The sequence below is a fragment of the Camellia sinensis genome, chromosome 10, assembly GCF_055761805.1.
Source record: "Camellia sinensis isolate YWXY chromosome 10, ASM5576180v1, whole genome shotgun sequence".
In the NCBI taxonomy this organism is placed as follows: Eukaryota; Viridiplantae; Streptophyta; class Magnoliopsida; order Ericales; family Theaceae; genus Camellia; species Camellia sinensis.
The window spans coordinates 12,710,881-12,734,886 of NC_138970.1; the positions used below are offsets into that span (position 1 = coordinate 12,710,881).

At 37.5% G+C, this 24,006-nt stretch overlaps 1 long non-coding RNA gene across 1 annotated transcript; it reads right to left on the bottom strand.

The window, feature by feature from the left end:
• Positions 1-17,466: 17,466 nt before the first annotated feature.
• On the bottom strand, positions 17,467-23,067 carry LOC114270850 (uncharacterized). Its single transcript, XR_014343084.1, has 4 exons — positions 22,483-23,067; positions 22,048-22,294; positions 21,769-21,951; positions 17,467-18,116 (listed from the first exon to the last, which is right to left on the bottom strand). It is a non-coding gene; the product is annotated as an uncharacterized LOC114270850 (long non-coding RNA).
• Positions 23,068-24,006: the final 939 nt, after the last annotated feature.

The following is a 24,006-nucleotide window of genomic DNA, read 5'->3' on the forward strand; positions in this document are numbered from 1 at the left end:
AGCAATGCGATTGAAACGTGCATAACAATGCAAGTAGAACGTGCGTGACAGCGTATGTTAGAAATGTGCAAAACAATGCAATACAGGTACATAAGACAGTGCGAGTGAGGTGCACAAAAGAAATGCGATAAGATGCATTTTCTATGCAAGTATAGGGGCATTTTCTATGCAATCATGGAAAGCATATTCTATGCGGAATTGAAAAGAAGCATATTCTATGCATGAATCATAACGATGCGCGGCACACATGCAACAAAAGTGTATATGAAAGTGCACATCCTATGCAATAGAGGGGCATCAAACATGTACTTCAGTGCTTCCGATTTACCTCTCGGAGGACTTGGCAACACGCTCAGCTCAAAAGAGGACACCCTGTTTATATTGGCGAGAGATAACATCTGCTGCTGCTTTAATTGCCATTCTGACTTGAAGCAGGCTTAAGCTTGGAGTAGAGGCACACTCATTCTTTAGAGTATTAACAAGGCCTGAAGAGGTACATCCGGAGTACAATCACGGAATTTACTGAAGGTGAAACACACTCAGATGCTTCGGTTTTCCCTTTTTCTTTTGGTTTGCAGCTCGGAACCTATATAGCTTCAGATGGGTCCTTGTTCTACTGTTCTCTCATGACCTAGGTTGAACCCTGTGGTTTTATGAAAGAACGAATCTTGTTTTGTACAGATGTGGAGAACGGCACGGCACTCGAAGCGCAAAACGATTTTATTTTTGAAATGGAGAGATGAGTTCTTGACCGGGGTATTGAGCCTATAACTGAACACAGTGCACTACGACTCAACAACGGAAAACAAAAGGTAAATAACCTAAACACATCGAGTAACACTCAAAACGACTCAAAACAAGAAACGAGAGAAAACAAAAAGACACGACACTCAGACGTGCACAGGAAGCCTATTTCTCCGGGTATTGTTTCCCACCCTTTCTCACTTGTGATTCTCACATCACTTGGCACTCATTCTCTAGTTTTCTAAAAAAATCCTTTTCTCACTTTTTCTCTCAACGCATATCTCTCTATTCTTCAATCTCACATTTTTTATCCCTCCCCTGGGTGGTTGATGGATAAACAGAAAGTTGCGGGCTCTTGCCCCTAGCATTCTGCTAGATTCTCTTTCTTCTGCTCACAACAGTGAACTTCTCCCATAGAGGGGTTGCGATGCGGCTGGATGTGCAGCAGATCTACAATTGACATTGGTTGATGATCCTCTACTGGGGAGTTTGGACGTGATCAGATCTGTCCACATGAGGAAGTGGAATATCTTGATCCATTCCAGTTCGTGCTTCATACTTGGCTTGATACCTCGTTGCTTGGAGGATGTGAGAGCTTTCTGCCCTTTTACGGTCAGCTTCAGTGGTGTCCTTTTCCGACAGGTAGAGTGCCCTTTCTGGCAAGTATAGTGCCCTTTCGAGCAAGTATGTTGACAACGGGGAAAAGATAGAACACCTGACTCAACTGTGCCCCTAGTTCATCATTTTGACCATTTTTTTGTTTTTGGTTTTCTACTAAAACAATTTTGACCAACATGAGAGTTAGATTAACATGCTTGTTTGATTTTTTGATTTAAAATCATGCAAGTTAGGTTATGAGCACTGAAAATTTTCCCTTTTTTAGGTCCAATAAATGGTCCAGTTTTGGAAAAAAATGGGATAATTTTCGAGAGAATTAGTCAACCTCAGTAAAAATTCTCAAAAACTGTTTTTGCAAATCAGCCACTGCTCAACGAGCACGGAACCTACTTCTGAGATGCGCAACCTCAGATCCATGACAATGGAAAATTGCCCCTTGCTCGAAGAGAGCTGCATGGCAACGGAAAGTTGCCCCTTGTTTGAATGGCACCGCAGTGCATTGAATGGCAACGGAATGTTGCCCCTTGTTTGGATAGCGCCATAACACACTGCAATCAGTCCTCAGAGTGACGATCACAACCGAACTCTCGGATACAGAGAAGGCAAAGGCGATCAAAAACCATTACATGAACACAATCAATTGTAGAAGTGTTTGCGGCTAGACTTCAGAATGAAGTTGCCTACGTATCCCAAACATGGGAATCAAGCCTTACATAGATTGGGGTAGGTACACTCGTGTATTAACCCTCACTTTTTGCACTCTAACTTTTGCCAAGGCCGCCCTTTCTGGGTTTTCAACCTTGCGAGCTCTGTTTTTCTTTTCTTTTCATTTCTTTTCCTTTTCTTTTCTTTTTTTATTCTTTTCTTTTCATTTTCTTCATTTTTTCTTCTTTTCTCTTTTTTTGGTATCTTTTCTTTGTATTGTTCTTTTTCATTTTTTTCTTTTTCTTCTTTTTCTTGCTCTAACTTTTGCCTGGGTCGCCCTTCCGGGTTTTCGGCCCAGCGAGCCTCTCAAGGGTAAAAGTGTAACTTTGTCCATGTCAAATGGTTTTGAGATCCTGAAGTCATCTGAATCCAGGAGAATAGCTGTTGTTGTTTGCTGATGATGTAGGAGTCCATCCAATGGGGGTTGAGTTTGCCCCTAGTGTTGTGGATAGGAACTCGGTTGTCCTTCAGCAATGCTTTTTTCTTTCCTCCCTTCTGGGATTTGGCATTCTTTCCGATCTTCATCTTTGACTCTTCGAGCACATTTGAAATTCTTTTGCCCCTAGTTTAAAGGGGTGCTTCTGATCTAGCTTCACAAGCTTCTTTTGACCTTCTGATCTTCTTGATCCGACTTTCCTGGCCTCTTGTTCGAGGGCTGCTTCAAATCTGGCCACACAGGCCTCACATTGTGGTTAACGGTTGAACATTCTGAATGCAAGTTCAAGGTTTGAAAGCAAGGGGCCGAGTCTTGAGGCTGAAAGCGATCCTAGGCTGCACAATCTCAAGGGCGATTCCACACAGGTCTTCGCAGGATCGCGCAAAACATTTTTTTGAAATCTTTTAAGAAAGCAACAAATCGCTCGCGCGGAAGACAATGTGAAACCAGTCTAGATCAAGCCAAGATCCTTCTCAGTACTCACATTAACAAGCACGATCTCAAACATTAAGGGCTTAGCATGCCTTTCTTTCTCTCGATTGATCAAATTTTGCAAATCCTGAGGAATTCCTTCCTTTTCGTTTTCTCTCGATTGGTCAAATTTTGCAAATCCTGAGGAATTCCTTCCTCTTCGTTTTCAATACGTTATTCAAAAAGTTTTAAAAAACTTAGGTCTAATGCAATGACTTTAAGGCATAGAAAAGCAAGTGAAAAGCATTGCCATTTCATTCAAATCCTCTGGCACAACTGGCACAAGGTAGAAGCAAACATAAGAGTGTGAAAATCACTACTGTTCATTCAAATCTGTTGGCATTACTGGCTCCAAGGCAGAAACATACTCAAAAGAAAACGAAAAGACAAACGCAAAATAAAATGGTGATGCCCAAGGTAACACCCCCGGAATCACCCGACCTTAACAAAACAGGACTGACTCGATACAGCAAGACGGACCCAACTGACTCAATATGAAAAGACTGACTTAATACAAAACGATAAGACTGACCCAATACCCAAGTCAGAAAGCACAAAACTAGCATTCGCAAAATGCTAAAAACAGTGCGTGCCATACACCATATTCGGAGTAAACTGACCGCCGCCCGCAGGTGGTTCATCCCTCGATCACATCACATTATCCCCAACAAGTTCACTGATCAAGTGTTGATAGGCTTTGCAGGACCTGGTGCGAGGATGACCCTGTTGTCAATCAAATTTTGTATCTCGTGGCGGAGACGGATGCAACTTTCGGTGTCATGACCGGTCTGTTGATGAAAAGCACAGTACTTAGTCGGGTCATGCATTGGAGGGAGAGGATCGGGTAAAGGCCGTTGTTCTAACGGTTTCAGATGTCCTTTCCTGAGTAGGACCCCCAGAGCTTTAGACAAAGGCATATAAAGCGGGGTGAAAATCCTCTTGCCCCGGGGTAGATAGTCTGAGGTTCGGGGGTTTGGATTGGATGTACCCACACAGGGGGTGGCTGTTTTGGTGGTGATCATTCCAACTTCAGAAGATCTCGCAGCTGCATCACCACTGGTGGTCGTATTCAAACTGCGGGAAAACGCCCTCCTGGGCTGCTCTCTATCATTGTCAATCAGGCCCTGCTTTAAAGCATCCTCAATCTGTACTCCCATCTCATGCAAATCTGAAAAGGTAGGGAAGGGGAGAACGATCATCTTCCGCATGAGCTTGGGTTGGAGGTTGCGCACAACCATCTGAATCTGATCTTTGTCGGTTGGCCTAATGGTCATCATTGAGGCCTTGGCCTTCCACCGGGTCACAAAGTCAAAAAAGCTCTCCTTAGGTTCCTGCCTAGTCGTCTCAAGATCACGGGTTGTAATCTCGATCTATGTATTATAGGAGTATTGAACGACAAAAGCCTTGGCCATCTCATCCCAATTCCTCTTGACATCGTCTTCCAATTTTGCATGTCAGATGGCCGCTACACCTGACAAGGTTCGGCCGAATAAAGAAAGCTTCTGGAGTCTGGTGAGGCCCATCGACCTAAGTATGTCTGAAAACAGCCGCAGGTGCACCATGGGATCCCTGGATCCATCAAATCGGTCAATATGTGGCATCTTAAATCTGTCCGGTAGCATCACGGCTGCGTCGGTATACCCATCCTCGATGTCCGGGATGGACTTCACTCCTTGGGATTTCTTGAACAGCTTTTCAAGCTTGTTCAGTTTTAATGCCGTGGGCTCCACCTCGAATTCGAAGGGAGAGTCTGGTAGATTGGTAGGTGTTTTGGATAGCTGGGGTAGGATTGGAGGCGGAGTCAGCCCTATTGGAATGTTCGTACCTTCCTTGACATTTGGTGTTTCCCCGGGTGTCGAAACCCCTGGTGGTGGAGGAGCTTGATGCGAAGCAGATGCTCCGTTTTGCTATTGCAACCTGGTGATTAGCTCTGCCTGCTGGGCCATGATCGCAGGCTGCTGTTTGGCAAATTCCGCTTGGCGGACAGCGTCCTGCTGCATGAGTTTCATACTTTCTTGGAGTTGACGCGTCATTTCCTCCATCCCTGCCATGTTCTGTTGTTCCGGCTGACTAACCGGTATTTCTATCTCTGTGGTAAAAACTGAGACCTCAGCCCGACTGTTCACTGGTGGGGTGGATAAGGACCACTGATCTGGTAACTGCTAAATTGGTGATCTGTGCCTGACTAGCCCTTTTACCCTACCTCTGGCGAAGGAACACTGATTTTCCCTTGAACTAAATCTCCGACCTGACAAAGTCTATCAACACAAGTCCAATGAATCTGGGGGATCTCAGAGCCTTCTGAAGTTATGGTTCCAAGGCTACCCTAGCAAAAGAGAAAACATACAGCATCTTAGCCCAATTTCACCAGAATAGATTTGAGCATAGCTGAATAACTACGCTCCCTACAGAATTTTGCCCAAAATTCTCCCTGTAAACCGATACCCTCAGGTAAAACTGATTCCCCAAATACTGATGCCCACATGCCTGATACCCAGACTAGCAACTGATACATGCATTCCCTGTAGAGATACGCTCTAGAGCACATAGCAAACTAGTGAGAGCCAAAACATCCCTATGTTGGGGTAGGGTTTCCCTGTCCTATTTTGTCAGAAGCTAGGGTTTCACTACGCACGCAGCGGTTTCAAACAACCTAACATTGCGTAAGCAACCTGTCCTAGTTTGGAATGGTCACTATGGATTCTGAATATGCACTAGGTCGAATGGTCAAAAACGGGTGCCCCAGTAAAACCGGGGTTTGTGTTCCCATACTGGCAGAGCCCGTAACCAGCCAACCTTATGGCACGCAGCCTCAGGCTAGACGCTCACGAATAGCATATGGCAAACACGGTGTCCTAGGCACACCAATGCACATGTAATGCAAAGAAACACATAAATGTAGTCAAAACGAGATATCATGAATTCAAGTCAAGTTCTCCAAAATCCCCAGCAGAGTCGCCAGAAACTGTAGACGTCCCCCGAACGCCCCGTGAGGGAATCCCGTTTCGTTCATTTGGGCTCACTACAGTTCGGACTCAAATCGTCACGGTTCTTAATCTGAACCAAAGAGTCCAAATCCGGCAAATCGTTTTGAAAAGCAGATTTTTAGAAAGAACTGCCAAATATGGACTGCTTTACCAGATACAGAGTCGCCACCTAAATATTTTTTATGGGGAAATTTAGGAAACCCTGACTCGTTTGCCTAAGGCCACGTGTCCGTCATCACCAAAGTTGCCTCGGCTCGGGAACTTGGGTACGATTGGAGAAGGTCAGCTATGAGCACCCCCTCTCGCCCGATCCGAAGATCGGCCTCTACTAACCATGATATCTTGTTTTGAAAACATTATGCGTTCTTAATCCGATTATTAGCCTAATCTTACTATGTGATGCGCACAACACAAAAGTATAGACTAAATCGCCTAATTTCAAACAAAGCATTGCATATCCGTTTGTTTGGAAAAAGGTTTGAAATTTGCTACTCATAAGTAGGCTAAAACACGTATTTCAATGAGTTGTTCCAACTCAAACATTCTAACCTTCACCCACAGGCATTCAGGCAGTAATATCACATAAGCACATAGCCACATGGTAAGCATGTTGTCATGTTAACATTCACACTCATGCGAGATGCTAAAGCATAAATACTTACATCGTACTTCGTGCCAAAATAATGAGCTAGTTAGTAATCATGCATGATCCTAGTTCATGTTAAAGTGGCTAATGCATCGCATACAAAATGTCATTAGAATAGGCTCGGCTAATCAAAGGATGGCATGTGAAATGCAACAACTCGGTGCACGTATTCAAGTTTGAAATTCAAATACTATGCGGTTAGCATGATGTGCCGAGCCCGGTGCATGCAAGACAAATGTATGAATGCACGCATGCATAGCATAAGGTATGCTAATTTAAATATGCCCTAATACTAACCATTGAAAGCAGGTAAGTAAAAAGGGAGAAAGAAGTGGGGGTTGGAAGACATGCACACACGCACCCACACTTATTACAAATTCGCCCTTGCTCGGAGGGACCGAAAGAATAATACAATTTAACTAACTATCATGCTAACTAAGTATTACAGACAATTAACTAGTTAAGCAAATTAACTAAGCTAATTAAGCAGTAAAAGCATCCTCGGGAAGAGGGCCCAATGTATGAGCGCTCGGTTTTGCTCGGAAACCCACCACCATGCACAAGTTTGCCTCTGTTTCCCTTGCTCTGCTCCTCTGAAAATTGCACAACTCCCAAGGTATGCTCCATGGACACTGTGGATCACCACCGACCATGTCCGGATGGTCATCGACCATTTGTTGAGCTCTCGGCCATCAATAATTGGTCGGTCGGCACTCCATGTAGTCGACCGGCCAAGTCTTCCTGCAGAACCTGTTTTGACAGCAGTAGAGGGCAAAATAAGGCATAGCAATGCGTTTCAAGCAAATGTGTGCACCGACACATCCCCTATCGTGTTCATGACTCAAAGGGGTATGGCCCTTGATTCCCGGACCACCAATCGTGCATTTCGATGCTTGATGGCCCAAGTAACCAAGTGTGCATTTTGATATCAAATGAAATGCAATGCACGTAAACAAACAAATGAGGCCCCAACCTCTATCACTTGATCAAGAGGCAAGGCATGCATACAAATGCAATACAACCTAGACATGCGGACTAAGCATGCAACATGGCAATGCAAACAAGCATATATGACATGTGACAATCATGCTAATGACAAGTATGCGAGATGCAATGTGTATGGTCAAGCATGCAAGCAAGCATGTGACTTCATTCAATCATGCAACAACACATGGGGTAAACATGTAGCAACATGTTAAACAACCTAAACATGCAACAACACACATGGTAAGCATGCACCAACACATAAAGGGTGGACTTAAACCAATTTGGGTAGCCCTCAACTAGGCCCAAAACAGTGGCCAATGCTAAGGAAATGAGGGCCAAATGCACATACAAGCATGCATGCAAACATGGTCCATCACTTAGGCATCAAAGAGCAACTTCTAAGCACACTTAAAAGAGGCTAAACATGGGCATATGGCAAGCAATATAAGCTCTGAAAATCACCTGAGGATGGTGCCAAACCAACCTAAATCAAGTAATCAAAGCATGCTAACAAGCCTAATGCTTGAGGCCAACCAAAGGGCTCAAATCATGGCCATGCCAACCAAGCCTCAAAGGACCAAGGGGACTCCAAACAGCCCCAATGCAAGTCTAAACAAGACCAAAGACACACCTAGATGGCGTCTAAATGGTTTAAACATGCAAGCATACAAAACAGGCCAAACATGGAGCATAAGATGACAACCTTATAAAGCATTAAAGGGACATCAAATGCAAGCATACAAGCATGCCATGAGGACTGAAATGATGCTATAAGTGGTTCTAAGCCACTGAAATGATGCAAGAGTAGCATGTTAGAGGATCCGATACTTAAGGCCTACAAGAGGGATTACATTGTAGCTATACAAAGCAAAGCATGGATGACCCAAATGACCAAAAACAGACCTCAAGCACACTAAAACAAGCATAAAAGCTTCACAAAGCTAGGCCAAAACACATGAGCATGGTAGTCTAAATGCTATGTACATGTTAAGGCAAATCATGGCATTACAAGACATGTATGCAAGGCAAGCATGGTGTGTCTAAACCAAGTAAAAACAGAGGTAAAGCGTGGCAAAATAGTACCAAATACCTACTGAAACATGGCCAACATGAGTTCAAAAATGGTGCTCACACATGAGGCTTAAATGACACATTTTGAAGACAACAACGAGAGGGGGTGGCCCTCTCCTTCTTAGGACCTTAAACCACCATCCTCATCACTAAAATCCCTCAAGACTTCAGTGGTGAGGAGGCCCAAACGAGGTGGTCTCGGAGCTCACCAAAATAGCACAAAAATGGGGCCAAACAAGCCCTAAGAGGGATCAAACAACCCCAAACAACAAAACACCCTTAAACAACTATTTTAAGCAAGTAAAAACAAGACTTTTATTAGTTATATACAAAGTCTAAAAATAGTTGCAAGATAGGCAAAAAAAGCTATGCAAAAATGGGGAATAAAAGGCAAGAACACTCACCCTTGAAGAACACTTCCAAGATCACAAGGCCAGACCTCTTCTTGGATCAAAACCAGCTCAAAAAGTCCAAGATCAACCCTCTAAAGCCTCAGCAATTAAGGGAAGGTGTAATGGTAGGTGTTTATGTGCAAAAATATGAACAAACACACACTTATACACAATGAGAGGAAACTATAGAGATAGAATAGATACACTTCTAACCCTAAAAAGAACCAGACCTCTGGAGCTTCTTTCTAACCCTAGAAGAGGGAGGAGAGGCCTCCTCTTTATAGAAGCTCCCTCTTGCAAAGCTTCCAAAGTAAGCTAGTCAAGAGGGAAATCCCTCCATACACGTGTATGGAGGGGGTGCAAAGTGTATGCCAGCTAGCACAGCTGGCATAAAAATATCTGCAAAAGCAGATGCACAGTGATCGGCCAGCCAAAAATGTCATTTTGACAAAATAAATGGCCGATCGACCATCAAGAGTGCCGACCGGCCAAAGATATGGCCAATGGAAACGAAACACTGGCCGGTGATGTGTGGGGATGGCCCACAAGCCATTCCCTGCCCCTCAAAGGCAAAACACAAGTGTTTGGTGCAAAACCAAACACAAAACAATCGAGTCGAGAGATCCCGAGGCAAGGCGCGTGGCCGAGACCTTTGGGAACTTAAGACGAACACAATCATGGATGATCACCGAGTGTTCAAACGGTGACGTCCAAGTCTTGAGGACGGTCAAAAATGGGGTGTCTACAGTATGCCAATGATCTGGCTCAACCTGGTTGATTGGCTGCGCAACCATTATTATTGTGGACGAATGAGGTCGCTCCACTGGCTCCCCCTCGCTTCCCACTTGCCTCTCCGTCTGGTATTGTTCTGCCAATTCTACCGCCTCATCGTCACCCAATGGATCAACTCTTGCATCCTCTTGGGCCATCTCTCTCATGTGTCTGCAAATAGCTTCGAATGCGGGCACAAGAAAATTCACAAAGTGTTGCAGGGGTGTATCGCTAGCAACGAAGGAGTCTACACTTGGAATGTTTTGATTTTTTGCACAAAGATAGGTAAAGTGAATAATACCAAAGGCCCAAGGCTTGCCCGTATTCCAAGGGTCACAATTAAATTTTGCCAGTTTGAAAATTTTCAAAAAATCCACCAAACTGTCTTTTTAACACCCTATAATGACCTATCTTTTCACTTATTGCCCAACGCCTAACCTTCCCCACTACGAGATTCTGCCACGTGTACGATCATGATCCACTACCCCTTTCCCCTTCCCTGTCTATTCCACTTCACTTCACCACGTGCCCCGCCGCCTCTCGAGCCCCGCGCCGCACCACCAACCTGTCGCGGTCGGCTCTCCTCGTGGCTGGTCTCTCCACTGGGCCACCCTTCACGATCGGCCCTCCCCATGGTCGGTCTCTCTACTCGGCCACCCTTCGTGGTCGGCCCTCCCCATGGTCGGTCTCCCCACTCGGCCACCCTTCGCGGTCGGCCCTCCCTATGATTGGTCTCTTCCCTCGGCCACCCTTCATGCTCGGCCCTCCTCAGGGTTGGCCCCACACTCGGTTGCCTTCGCGGTCGACCCTCCTCTTGACCGGTCACCATTCGCGGTCGGCCCTTCTCACGGTCGGTCCTTCCACTCGGCCACCCTGCGCGGTCGACCCTCCTTATGGTCGGTCAACCCTCTCACAACCCTTATTTTCTTCATTATTCCCTTCGTTAGACTAAAGCTGCATTTGGGAATGAGGGACTACTGACATGGATAAGCCCATAAAGATTATATAGCCCACCATTCAGGGCCCAATACATAACTCAAATGCTAAATCCAGCACTGCTGAAGCCCCATGCAGCAATAAGAACCAATGACACTATGACACATGGCGAGAGAAGGGCAAGCCACATCAGCAGACAAAGATCTTCAAAGTTATTGCCACAGCACATCGCCATTAATGAGACCCCTTGCAGCATTTATTGCGATAACCCCTCTCCGTCGGAACAGAACGCCTTCACCATGAACAAGGTAAGCTAGAGCATAGACTTTTGGCCAAGGTGACAGGTCGGAAGGGACAACAAAATGATTATTAGCGGATATAAGCAAAGGTCGAAGACAGAAAGAAGGTTAAGCTTCCTATCTCTAATCCATCACTACACTCCACTTCTCTTTCTAACTTGCTTGTCGGAGGGTTCGCTGGGGGACTCCCCGTTCCCCATTGAACTCATGTGCAGGTCTTCCGGTGGGCTTGGTCATTCGGACATGGGATTGAGGAGTGTGGATCAGTCCGACCCATTCCACCTGGAACGAACAGTATCATCACAAATCAATAAGCCAATTCAAAACGATTATCAAGAACGCCGAATAAAAAAATATTTTTTAGAATTTAAACAACTTAAATCATATCACGAACAACTTATTTTTTTTGTTATCATGTACAAACTACACTCTGCAACTAATTTATATTATAAAAAAGTAAGATTTTAGAAACTAAAATTTAAGGATAAAATTATTTTTTAAAGACCAAATATTTTTATTACAAAAAGTGTCATAGTTATATTTTTAGCAACGAAAATTGGACATTACTGATGAATTATTATCTTTTTAGGACCAAATTTTTTGTCTTAAAAAATAAATCATTTTGAGACCAAATTATTTTGTCTTAAAAGTATATATATATTTTTTGGTCCACCATAAAAGTATATTTATTAGTGACATTTTCAAAATTTTGCAGCTAAATGTCTAGTTTTTGATTTTTCGGGACGACCTTTTAGCGACTATTCTCATGTTAATAGAAATTGGTTCCTAAATATTTTTTGCAATAAAATTTTCACTTTTAAAGATCAAAACATTTGATTTTTAAAACTCTTATATGTTGTTGTAATGTTAATAGATGTGTGATTGTATGAGTACATTATCAAACTACATTTTTTTTACCCGTTAAATTAAAGTTCAACGGTGATAATTTGTACAATCGTCTATAAATTGGATACATGAATAAAAATTTGAAAATTTAAAAATTAAATAGATGAAATTGGTGGTAGTTTACAAATGAAATAGAAAATTTTGTAATAATTTTGAAAGTAAAAGTGAAATAAACATTATTTTATAGAAGGCGCCATTGAATTACAGTAAGTAGAAAAAAAAAAAAAAAAAAAGTGGCACTTGGGGTTTTGAATTGGGCCCACACGATTGTCCAACGGTGAGGAGAGGTAAAATAGATGATAGAGACACGACCGCGTAGTTGACTTGGTAAGACTTGAGATTGTAGGGTGAGCTAAAAAAAAGTGTTGTTTTCATTTGTCATGTTTAAACGAACAAAAAAATAAAACATGTAAGAAATTAATATGAGTGAGATTTTTTTATTATTATTTGTTTTTAAGGGGCAATATGTTATAACTAATCAACTTGTTTCTTACCAAATATATTGTCTTTAGTGAAAAATAAAATAAATTTAGTAAGATAATTTTTGTGTCATCATTTTTTATCGTTTCTCATCATATTTTACTCAACTTACAAATTGCATACAAAAAAAAAAGAAAAGAAGAAGTTATATTTCTTATCATTTTTCACCAAATTACTCATATAAACAGAGTGTGATTCTTTGATTTAATTCTTGATCATGCCAGGCTCTTGCTCTTTGTCTGATGAAAAGTAGTGCATTCCATTAATTCGCGTCTAATCTAACTAGGATTTATAGATGTCTAATCTAAACTTAAAAAGGAATTATGTGTCCTGTGTAACAAAAATCTACTAACAGTAAATCACAAATATATTTTTTGAAATTTACGTAAAATATGAATTGTCTTTTATAATTTTTAAAATTGTATCTCAATTCTTTAAGTTTTTAATCATATAACAAATGATTTTTTTTATATTAATAAATTATCAAATCAATTAACAGTTTTTAATAATATTATAAATATATGTGAATTAATAATTTAAATAATTTTATTATTATATAAAACAATAGTTATGAATTTTATTTTTTTTTATTAATTCTATTTACTAAAAAATTATAATAAGAGAGTATTTATAATTTTTTAAATTATAAAGAGTAAATTGTATTTTAAATAAATTAATAATAAAATAAAATAAATAAGGGATAAAAGAGAGTGAAAGAGGAAAGGAGGAAGGAGAATAGCCAAGAGTGTGAACGAGAGAAAAAATAAATTTAAAAAGATGACAAGTCAAGATTTTTGTGTGTAATTGGGTCCTAGATTTATGTGTGTGCGTTGGGCGTAAAAAGATCATTTTAGTGGAGATATTAATTTTGTGTGTTATAATAAAAAGTGTTAAAAGTAAAATTTAAAAATGTATTAAAATTTTATTAATTTAAAGTATGTATTAAAAATAAATAAGTAATATAAATAGTGCAGTAAACCTCACCCCACAAGTGTGTTCTCCCTCATTCCTCTCTCTATCTCAATTCTCCTTCCTTTGACGGTGGAGTGGCTTGCTACCGTTGGCAATGTTACTAACTTACATATCTAGGCATTATTTAACATACACTAAATAAGTGTATATATTTAGGTTATATTATCTTTTTATTTCTTTTACATTTTTTTATAAAAAATTAAAAAATATATTTATTTAGATCATCTCAAATAAATTCTTAATTCTCCTCTTAACAGTTCCATTGCAGTAACATTATGTCCATTATCTACAAAGCTAACAAACATCTGACACTTGTGTGTTAGTGAGTCCGGTGTGGAGTAAATATTGTCATTAAAAAAAGGTAAATTAAAAATACATTATTTGAGATTTATTTAAATTATAAATTATTTTTGTGATTTGAAAAATTACAAATATGTCTCATAAGAATTTTTTATTTAATAGAATTAACTAAAAAAAATAAAATTTCAATTGCTCTCTTATACAATAATAAAATTATCTAAATTATTAATTAAAATATATTTCTGACATCATTCAAATATGTTAATTGACTTGATAATTTATTGATAAAATAAGTAATTTGTTATGAAATTATAAACTTTAAGAGATATGATATAATTTCTAAAATTATAAGAAATAATTTACATTTTGAACAAATTTTAACAAGTATATTTATAATTTGTCCTTAAAAAATTATACTGATGGGACTTGAGACTAGAATTTTGTAATGATTCCATCAAAAAAATTTCGAAGACAAGTAGAAAGCCAATTTTGAAAAGGCCACATCTGATCGAAAGGGAGGGGTGTTTTAGGAAAATAGTTAAAAGTTGACTATTAACTTTTAATAAATTTTTTTGACTTTTTTAGAAAGTGATTTGAGAAGTTGATAAAAAGTTACTTTTGAATTTTTTGATTAATATTTATTTATGATGTCACATCGCAATAAAATGACCAAACTACCCCACCTAATTTAAGAAATTTACATTTTCGCTCATGTATAATTGTAATTTCACAAGTAACTTTTTTGAACGTTTCCAAATGACAAACGCAACTTTTAACCAAAGTTCCCAAATGGGCACAGAATTTGACTGGTTGGTGTGTCAAGTTTAGTTTTAATAATTTAAATCATTTATTTTTTAAAATTTATTAAGTAAAATAGTTAAGTAAAAAATTAAAATAATTAAATATTAGTAGCTATATATTTAAATCAAATTTGTATTACAAAAATGAATAGTTATTCTTGAAATTATATTTGTTTTCTATTATTTTAAAACAAATATGATTCAAATATGTAGGTACAAATATCCAATTATTTTGAATTTGAATAATGCTAGGGGCCCCAAATATTTTACCAATATTTTTACCAAATATCTCACATGGATATAAGATCCACATTGATAGAAATATTGGTAAAATATTTGAGGTCCCTAGCATTTTTCTTTGATTTTTTTGTATAAAAATTATGCCCAATTAGTTTTTTTTTTTTTTTTTCAAATAAACTTAGGCCGAAGCCAAAGAAATAGGGCTGAGTAAGGAATCTGTAAAATTCGTAATTCGATCCGATCCGATCCAGTCCAATCCGGTAGGTTTGGATTAGTTTTTTGAATCCATGGTTTGGTTCCGAATTGAAGAATTAAAAATCTGTAATCTACGGATTGGTTCCGGATTGAATCCCACGGTTCCGGATTGAAACCGATCCGGACTGTATACAAATAGTCTATATTTTTATTATATATCCTCCCCCATAGTATCTTTTCTTATTCCATATAAAACCTAAACCCGTATAATATTTTCTTTTATTACTTTTGTTTGTTAGTTTTTAGTTTTAATTTATAATGGTATAAATACTTATGGTGAAACCAGTTTTCTTATGATTATTTAAATTCTTGAACAGTATGTCACTATTATAGAAAGACAAATTGCTATTATGGAACAAGTATAGTGCTATGTTTATATTTTTATGAAATTAAAGTGTTATATATATATATTTTTTTGTTATTTAATTATGTGAATCTGTGATCCTAAACCGATCCAATCCGTGTTTAAATGGATTGGTTCGGATTGGTTCCATAATTTAAACGGATTGGATTGGTTCTAATTTTTCAGTAACGGTAAATAACAGATTGGTTTTGGTTTTATCCCAATCCAATTCAATCCGGACCATGCTCGAAGGAAAATTACAACCAAACAAACCTAAAATCCCTTGCTTTGTCGTTATCAAGCACTACCGCCAAAACGGTTGGAGCATTCAACAAAAGCTCACGCAAGCCATTCGATCGAAGAGCATCCTTTGCAATGAGGACACCCATTCACATTCACATCCACTTCACGCTAGATTTGCTGGAGGTCGCACTGCCAATCCTTATTCAACAACTCCTCAATCTCTTGACATAAATTGAAATTTGGGTAAACAGAATTGCCCTTCCCAACAGCTTCGATTGCTTCCGCAGAAATAGATTTAATGATAACTCAGCGGTGTCCTTGGGACCAAGCCAGCTATTGCAGAACGACAATGCTACGTAACTCAAATTTTGTGGTTCAAATGGCCAAAACGACGTCGTTTTGAGTACAGAACAACATAAAAATGGCCAAAACGACGTCGTTTTGGCCATTTGAGCCACTTTTGAGCCACAAAATTTGAGTTACGAGACATTTTCCATTGCCGAATTAGTTCATTAAATAGTAAGAAAGCTAACAAATGAAAATTTTCAATTTTTTTTTTCTTGGGTATGAATTTTCAGAATTCTATTCATAGAAATCTACACTTTCAATTTTCTAATATTTAGGGATTGTTAGATTAGTATATTTTTTAACTTTTTACAAAAAAAATGTGAAATATGAATTGAATTTAAAGTGATGTGGTAGAAAGGTTATATGACTTAAATAAAATGATTGCGACCTAAATAGAATAATGTGCTAAAATAGTATGTGATATTTTAGCACATGTCAAACAACCACTTAAAATAATAACAGTAATCTTCGAAACGTATGGTATACATAATCCTGTTACGGCATAAAATATCTTAACTTGAGATAGAGCGTTCAGACTTGGTAATCTATTTTGTGATCAATTTCGATGATCCGAACTGTTCCAGTTTTTAGGACTCGTTGAGTAGAATATTCATACAAAAAATTAAGATAATTGGACATCAATAGCTATATGCTTGAATCAAATTTATATTATAAAAAATGAATGATTATTCTTGAAATTATATTTGTCTTTCATTTTAAAAAAAAAAATATGATTAAAACATATGATCTTAATTTTTTGCATAAATATTCTACTCAACGATTCAAAATAAACGGTTTGAATAACCGAAATTAGTCTCAAAATATATGTACCAAGCCCAAATACTCTCTCAAATTGAGATGATAACTTGAGATAAGTTATATCTTTTCCAGAAATCTCGTCTCTTAATAATTTCCAAACTAAAAATTTACGAGGTTACTGCTTTATGTGGGAAGTGAGTTTTAGATTACTTTTGACAATATCGGACTCAAATCCAGACTCAGGACTCTGTCTGGTCTTTCTTTAGGATGTGAGTTTCGAGTTACTTTTGACAATATCAGACTCAAATCAAGACTCGAGACTCTAGTCCAGACAGTAATAGCACAAAAAAAAAAAAAAAAAAATCCCCTGCTTAATTTTGAATTTTTAAAAATAAATTTTAAAAATTTTAATTTGTATTTTTATATTAATAATAATTTTTAAAAATATTTTAATTAATTATTTTTTTAATTTTTAAATCCACTTATATTTAAAAAAATTATAAAAAAATCTTTAAAGAGTTCATTGAACACAAGAAAATATGAAAATGTAATAAATTTTCATATTTTTTTGTTTAATGATTTTTTTTCTAAAAAATTCACAAATATTATAGTATTTAGATTAAGTATATCTAAAAAATTAAAAAAAAATTATAAATATTAAAAAAAATTCACTTAAAAAAAACGAAAAATAAAAAAAAAAAATTCTCAAAAGTGGATTCAATTTTCAAAAGCTCACTGTCAATTGATAGAAAATCTCTACAGAAAGAATTCATCACTTTCATTATTCACAAAATGCACTTCCATTCAAAAATATCAGCATCTTACCCTCAGCATCCAAACTGTTGCAAGACTACAACAATCAAACATCCCTCACTTAATAACCAATTTAAAAAAATCTATTAAAAAAAAGTATAATAATACAATTTTGTATAAACAACATCCTTTTGCCAACCCACTTTCACAATTTTTAAGGGGTTGCAGATGCAGAATTTCCCCCTAGTTAGAACCAAAAATCATAATTACATCTTCACTCGCACTTAAACTTTCATCATGAAGTTATCCTCATCAGAATCATATTGGGCCATCCGTACATTACCAGACCAGTAGCCAGCCACCTCCCACCAATATATTCCATGGAACTATGGAATGTAGGTTGGTTAATTTGATATTTCTTGATTTCAACTACTTAGCTTCCAGATATAAGTGTTACTTCAATACCTTTTCTACAGCTCCTCAGAATTGAGAACGTGAGTTCCCATATGTCTTCCAAGACTGCTTCCAATATCGCCTGCTTGCACTGCCGTCAAATGGAGAACTGTAATAATCAGAAGGTCCTCTAGAAGCTCTGCTTCCATTGCTCTCCTTTTGAGCATTCCTCAATTCCTCCTGAAGATCATAATGTGAACGCTGCAAATTGAAAATGGTAATTAATATTCAGCAACTCATAAAGAACAGAAACAAATCAACAGAGAGTATCATAACTACATTTTTAGACTCAGCACAATGATCGTGATAATCTTTTGTTACTAGAAACAAATTGCAAATAAGCCTCAAAACTCAAGAAAGTATTTTGAACCAAGCTAAAGAAAACAAGGCCTTTTAGTCCCAGCAGAAATAGTTTTTGTACTGCAGCTAGTCGTTTTTAGATACTGCATTAGCTGGTCTTTTAATGAGGCAATGCCCACTACAAGACAAGTATCAGAAAAGAGATCCAAATGCAAAAATTATCCCATATTTTTATCCTTCTGATTTGAAGAATTTCTTAGGTATTCCATAGAATTTTCCTGTTAAGAAATCAACATTAGGCTGTCCAATCTACAAAATCATTGTATTATAACTTAAGAAGCACGGACACTTCTAAAAAGGAGGCATGTCGGTGTCGTGTCCATGTCGGACACCGACACTCATCGGCCCAACTAGAATTAAATTTGTACACCTGGCAGCTTTTTTTTTTTTTTTTGTTCGATAAAAACTTAGAAATGGTTGATGAAACATCATTTGCAACTAACACACATTAAAATATGATCTGAAAATGAATGAAAAAATAACCTTAAATATTGGGGCAGAATGAGGAACTTTTCAAACCTGATTCCAAAATGCTAAGATTCATCAAAATGTGTGTGAAAATCAAATATGAAAAATGTAGATACATCAGGCACAACTTATTAATAACTACAAAAAACAGTACAAAATTATAAAATGTACTATGCAATCAAAATTTAGGTAATAAATTGAGTTTCATAACAGAAATCCAAGTTAATGGAAATAAAATATGTCATAGGAAACACAAATCCAGAGGACTTACAAAATGAGGTAATGATCCAAGGAGTTTCCTTTTTTACCCTTTCTTCCTCTGAGTATAGGCGGTGAAAAGAATGAAAAGAATTGTTTGGCTTATCCGTGAAAGAGGTAGAGGTCAAGTATATATAATAGATTCATGATACAATTTAGGAAACAATATAAATAAGGAAATAATACTAAATCAGTAATTGACGCAATCATAGATTATATACATTATACTAAAAGAAAGATTTTATGTGTTATAATTTCTGTATTCAACACTCCCTCTCAAGCTGGTGTGAAGATATTCAACAATCGCAGTTTGCCAAGGGATGACTGGAAGAAGCCGGAAAAAACTCAACGGCTAGTCCAAATAAATGCTACTAAATAAATCTGGTAGTCCACTAAATAAAAAAGACCAAAAAATGCTTAACACATCAGCACTAAAGACCAAAAAAACTCAACGGTTAGTCCAAATAAATGCTACCGAACAAATCTGGTAGTCCACTAAATAAAAAAGGCCAAAAAGTGCTTAATACATCAGCACCACGCCCTAGAAAGGGAAAAAAAAAATAGGGATTGAATTGCCCTAGAAGAGACTGACTGGAATCAATGTCAAGACAATTTAAAGAGGTTACGCCGAACCGTTGTAGGAATTGACCGGATGTTAAACCAGCAAGTGTGGCACACAAATAACTTATGACGTGGTGCTAAACGATGATGGCAATAGATGACTAAGTACGCCAAGGGGCAGCTTAGGTGGTACACTAAGGGTGCACCTTGGTTTGTGCGCCAGAAGGGGCGACTTGGGTTGTGTGTGAGATGGGGCGGCTTTGGTGGTTCACATGGTATATTACCATGCTCACTACGATATAGGTATAATACCTCCCTCAAACTCAAATAGGTCTGAAGATAGAAACCTATTTGAAATTGAAACAGAGAGAAAGACAAAGTGGAGTAGAAACACACAAAAAATGGATTGCGAATAAAAAGAATATGATAGGGATATTTGGAATAGGAATAAACTAGTGGATAGAGGAAGATATTACCACGAACTGATACTGAAAGAAAATATGACAGTGGAATGGGTTGAGGTCCGGCGGCGGCCAAGGCAAGGCTGCTGCCTGCTGGTGAAGCAAAATTACTAGGTACTTATAATAAATTCATGTATATATAATAAATTCATGATACAATTTAGGAAATGATATTAATAAGAAAATAATATAAATAAGGAAACAATACTAAATCAGTGATTGACACAATTACAGATTATATACATAATACTAAAAATAAAATAAAATATATTAAATACTTTAATTTCTATATTCAACAACAAACTTCTCTTTATTCTTTAACATTGCCACTAGTTGGTCTGTCTAGTGAGCCACACTGTTGACCCTTATCATGTGATTGCATTTCAAGAAGAGAGATTAGTCTATGAAGGTCACTGACTGCTTATTCCTACAAAATGGAGTCTTGAGGGTTATGGAGGAGATCGAGTTTTGAGGAGAGCTATTCCCGAATTGGACACATAGCATTCATTCATCACATTTGAAATCTCACTACCTTTTGATCAAACGACTGAGGGTTAATGTAGAATAACCACTTCCATTTTCTTGGGGGATATACCAGAGATGCTTGGGCCAGGTGGCTATCATGGGACAGTTGCACTTTAAGAGCTAACCTAAAATTCCACTAACCAAGTGGCCGTGGAGAATCAGCCGGCTATTCCTAACAATCAAGAGGTTCCCGTAGCTATAATAATAATAACACCCAATTAATACAGATTAATGTGTGTTTGGGAGAGAAAAGATTGAGTACGGACCTAACCTTTGGCATAATGCACAAAGTGGTGGTCGTGAGACTTGAACCAATAACCTCGAGGTTATTAGGCCAAGTCTTAACTATTGAACCAATGGTCATCCGTAGCTATATAAAGCCATTCAAAAATGGAAAAAAAGGACATCTAACTCAAATAAAATATTTAGCAAGCCACCCGTGTCAAAATTTAGCGTAGTTATTTAGCGTAGTTTAGTTCAAGGCGTCCATGACAAACAATAGTCGTGTCGAATTTAGTTGTAGTTTTTGCTAAACTAAGATTTGGTGTAAAACACTGAGGTGCAAAGTGAAATTTTCCCTAACCCAACATTTCATTTGCCCTTAGAATGTCTTAAACTAATGAATTTCATATATCCAAAATTATATCAATTAAAAATTAAAAAATAAATTTTCGCAGAGTTGTGTTTAGAAGCTTTTTTTTTTTATTTTTTAACTTGTCAAAGGTTTTATCTCCAATAGTGTTTGTGAGGTATGTAATAATGAAATGGAGCTCCTGAATATACATTGCTTGCTGGATTGTTATTCTGCCTCTTGAGGTTTGGAAATTATCTAAAGAATAGAGGAATGGTGTGTGACTCTGACCCATTAAATGTTTGGATCTCACTCCATATAAGAGAGTTATATCTGATTCTATGATTAGATTCTGTGCACATAGAAGACCTGTTTGTTGTGATTTGGGCCATTTGAAGAGATAGAAAAGCAGTAAAATTTGGTGGGCGTGACGTGGCAAAATTTGTTGTTAACTACATTTCAAAGCCGGGTCTAATATTAGTTACAACAGGCTAATATGTAAAACATTAGTTAAACTAAGGAGGCAGAGGTAGGACAATTCAAAGCCATTAGGACCATTTACTAAAAAAAAAGTAGATACATAACAACAATAATGAGAAACACAATGTTTAGAAAAGTATTCCGCAACAACATTGCATAAATAACATACCTAACAAAATAACATTAATAGCATAACCCTAAATGCAGCTAAGTTCAAGGGCTTCTGATGGAGATAACAACTTCTTCCTCCTCTCTTCTTGATACAAGCCATCCATTGGTTGGTTTTCCATCGAACGCCTGTCACTTCACACTTCATGGTTCTCTTACTGATATGAAATTTCCATTACATGCACTAAGACAATGTCAAGTAGCCCATCAGAAGAAGCAATTACTACTAGAAAGAATAAAAATATAAGCAATAATTTTGAGTTCAAAGAAATTGGCTCACCTGGTAAAGCCACAAGGTCATAAAATTTTGGTACCTTCAATTTATTGAAACCTCCTAAGGCCTACAAAGTCCTCCCACCCTGCCAAGTCAAGATTTGGACAATTACTAATCTCAAGATTCCTCAACTTGGGTAAATTCTTCATGGTACTTAGCAGAGAGGTCAATTTGGGATAAGCTGCAATAGTCACTGTTTTGAGTTTGACGAGGAGTTGCATTCCTTTAGGCAAAGATTTAAGGTTTCCACATCCTGTTGTGAGAATAATATTCGTTTAGGTTTAGTTTAGGTTTATTCTGTGAATATTGTTTCCTATTTTGGGTTAGGTCTATTGTTTCCTATTTAGGATTAGGACTAGAATTGCTATATATATATATATCAGATGTACACATTGTATTGAAACACAATTGAATATATAGAAAAGCTTTCAGGAATCTTACATGGTATCAAAGCAACACAATCGTTGATCTCGCGATGGCTAGGGTTTCGCACAATTTGGTCTCTCCGTTTGGTTTTTCATTTGGCTTGAAGTCGTCGACTGGTTCGAAGTTGATTCGACGACCCATCTGGTTCTCCATCAGCTTCTGCTCTCCTACTTCGACTTTGAATCTGAAAGTCATAGTCGAGTGTGATCTTTGGTTCGCATCTCTCTCTCTTTGCCTTCGTCGACTTCCACCTCTCTCTTTGGTTCGCAACATCCCTGGTTCTCTCATTGGTTCGCGACGTCATTGGTTCTTTTAGATTCGACTCATCTTCGTAAGGCTCTGGTTCAAAATCACGTGTTCTCGCCAAAATCGCACCATCTACTTTTGGGCTTGATCGCGATCGCGATAGCGAGAGCTCTCGTTTCTCGCTCTCTCCTTCACGAAGTCTGCTCTCTCTCTCTCTCTCTCATCTGGAGTTCTCTTCTACTTCGTGGTTGGTTGGTTTGGTCACATCTGTTTGGCTTATTACAATTTGGCCTATCCAGTCTTTGTTTATTACACTTTGCTCCATCAGTTATCTATTTTGTTTTGGCTCATTACGATGCTAGATACCCATCAGGTTCAGACATAGTAATATTCTTACATGAATGATTGATAAAGTTAGAAACCATTGCTTGGATATTTAAGACTTGACCCAAAATTGTCAAGCTTAGAAGAATGAGATCAAGATTTAAAATGATTTGGAAAACAGGTCAAACAAGATCACATTGATAACGTTAGAAGAGAAAAACTTGTGGTTTACTTAAGTTATAAAGTCACCAAAAAAAAATATATATATAGACCATTTACAAAAAAAAAAATATAGAAGAAGAAGAAGAAGAAGAAGAAGAAGAAGAAGAAAGAAAGAAAGAAAGAAAGAAAGAAAGAAAGAAAAGAAAAGAAAAGAAGACCTAGTAATTTCATATCTAAATAATGGCTAAAAAAAAAAGAAGGAATGATAGTATGATCTTATAGACACATAATTGAATTTTGATTTTGAATCCTAACTTAGATAGCCTCACTTATTGTAAAGAAATTGAACTCTAGTGTTAAATGGAAGAAGGATATCGTAATGGGAAATAAGAAAATGAATTTCGTTAGAATGACAATTGTATATTTCGTAACAGACCTTTGGAAACATAAGAATTTCAGTCGGCTAATTGTAATGATTTGATAAAGTTAAAAGTTTAGCCCTAAGTTACTGTGTAACAATTTATCAAAGTCAATGAGTATATCAATGCAGGTCTAAGAATTGAAATAAATATGGAGGTAGTATAATTTGAATTACTTATATAAGTGTAACCTTAGGTAAATAAGGAAGCTAATACAAAAGATAATAAAACCGCGAAAAACAGCGAAAAACATAAACCTGTTATGAAATCTAATCGCTATTTTGAAATGATAGTATGAGAAAGATTGTAAAAAACGATAATCTTAATTTAACAAAAGTATATAAAGTTCTACTCTGATATGTATGACTGCCTAATACTATATGGGTAC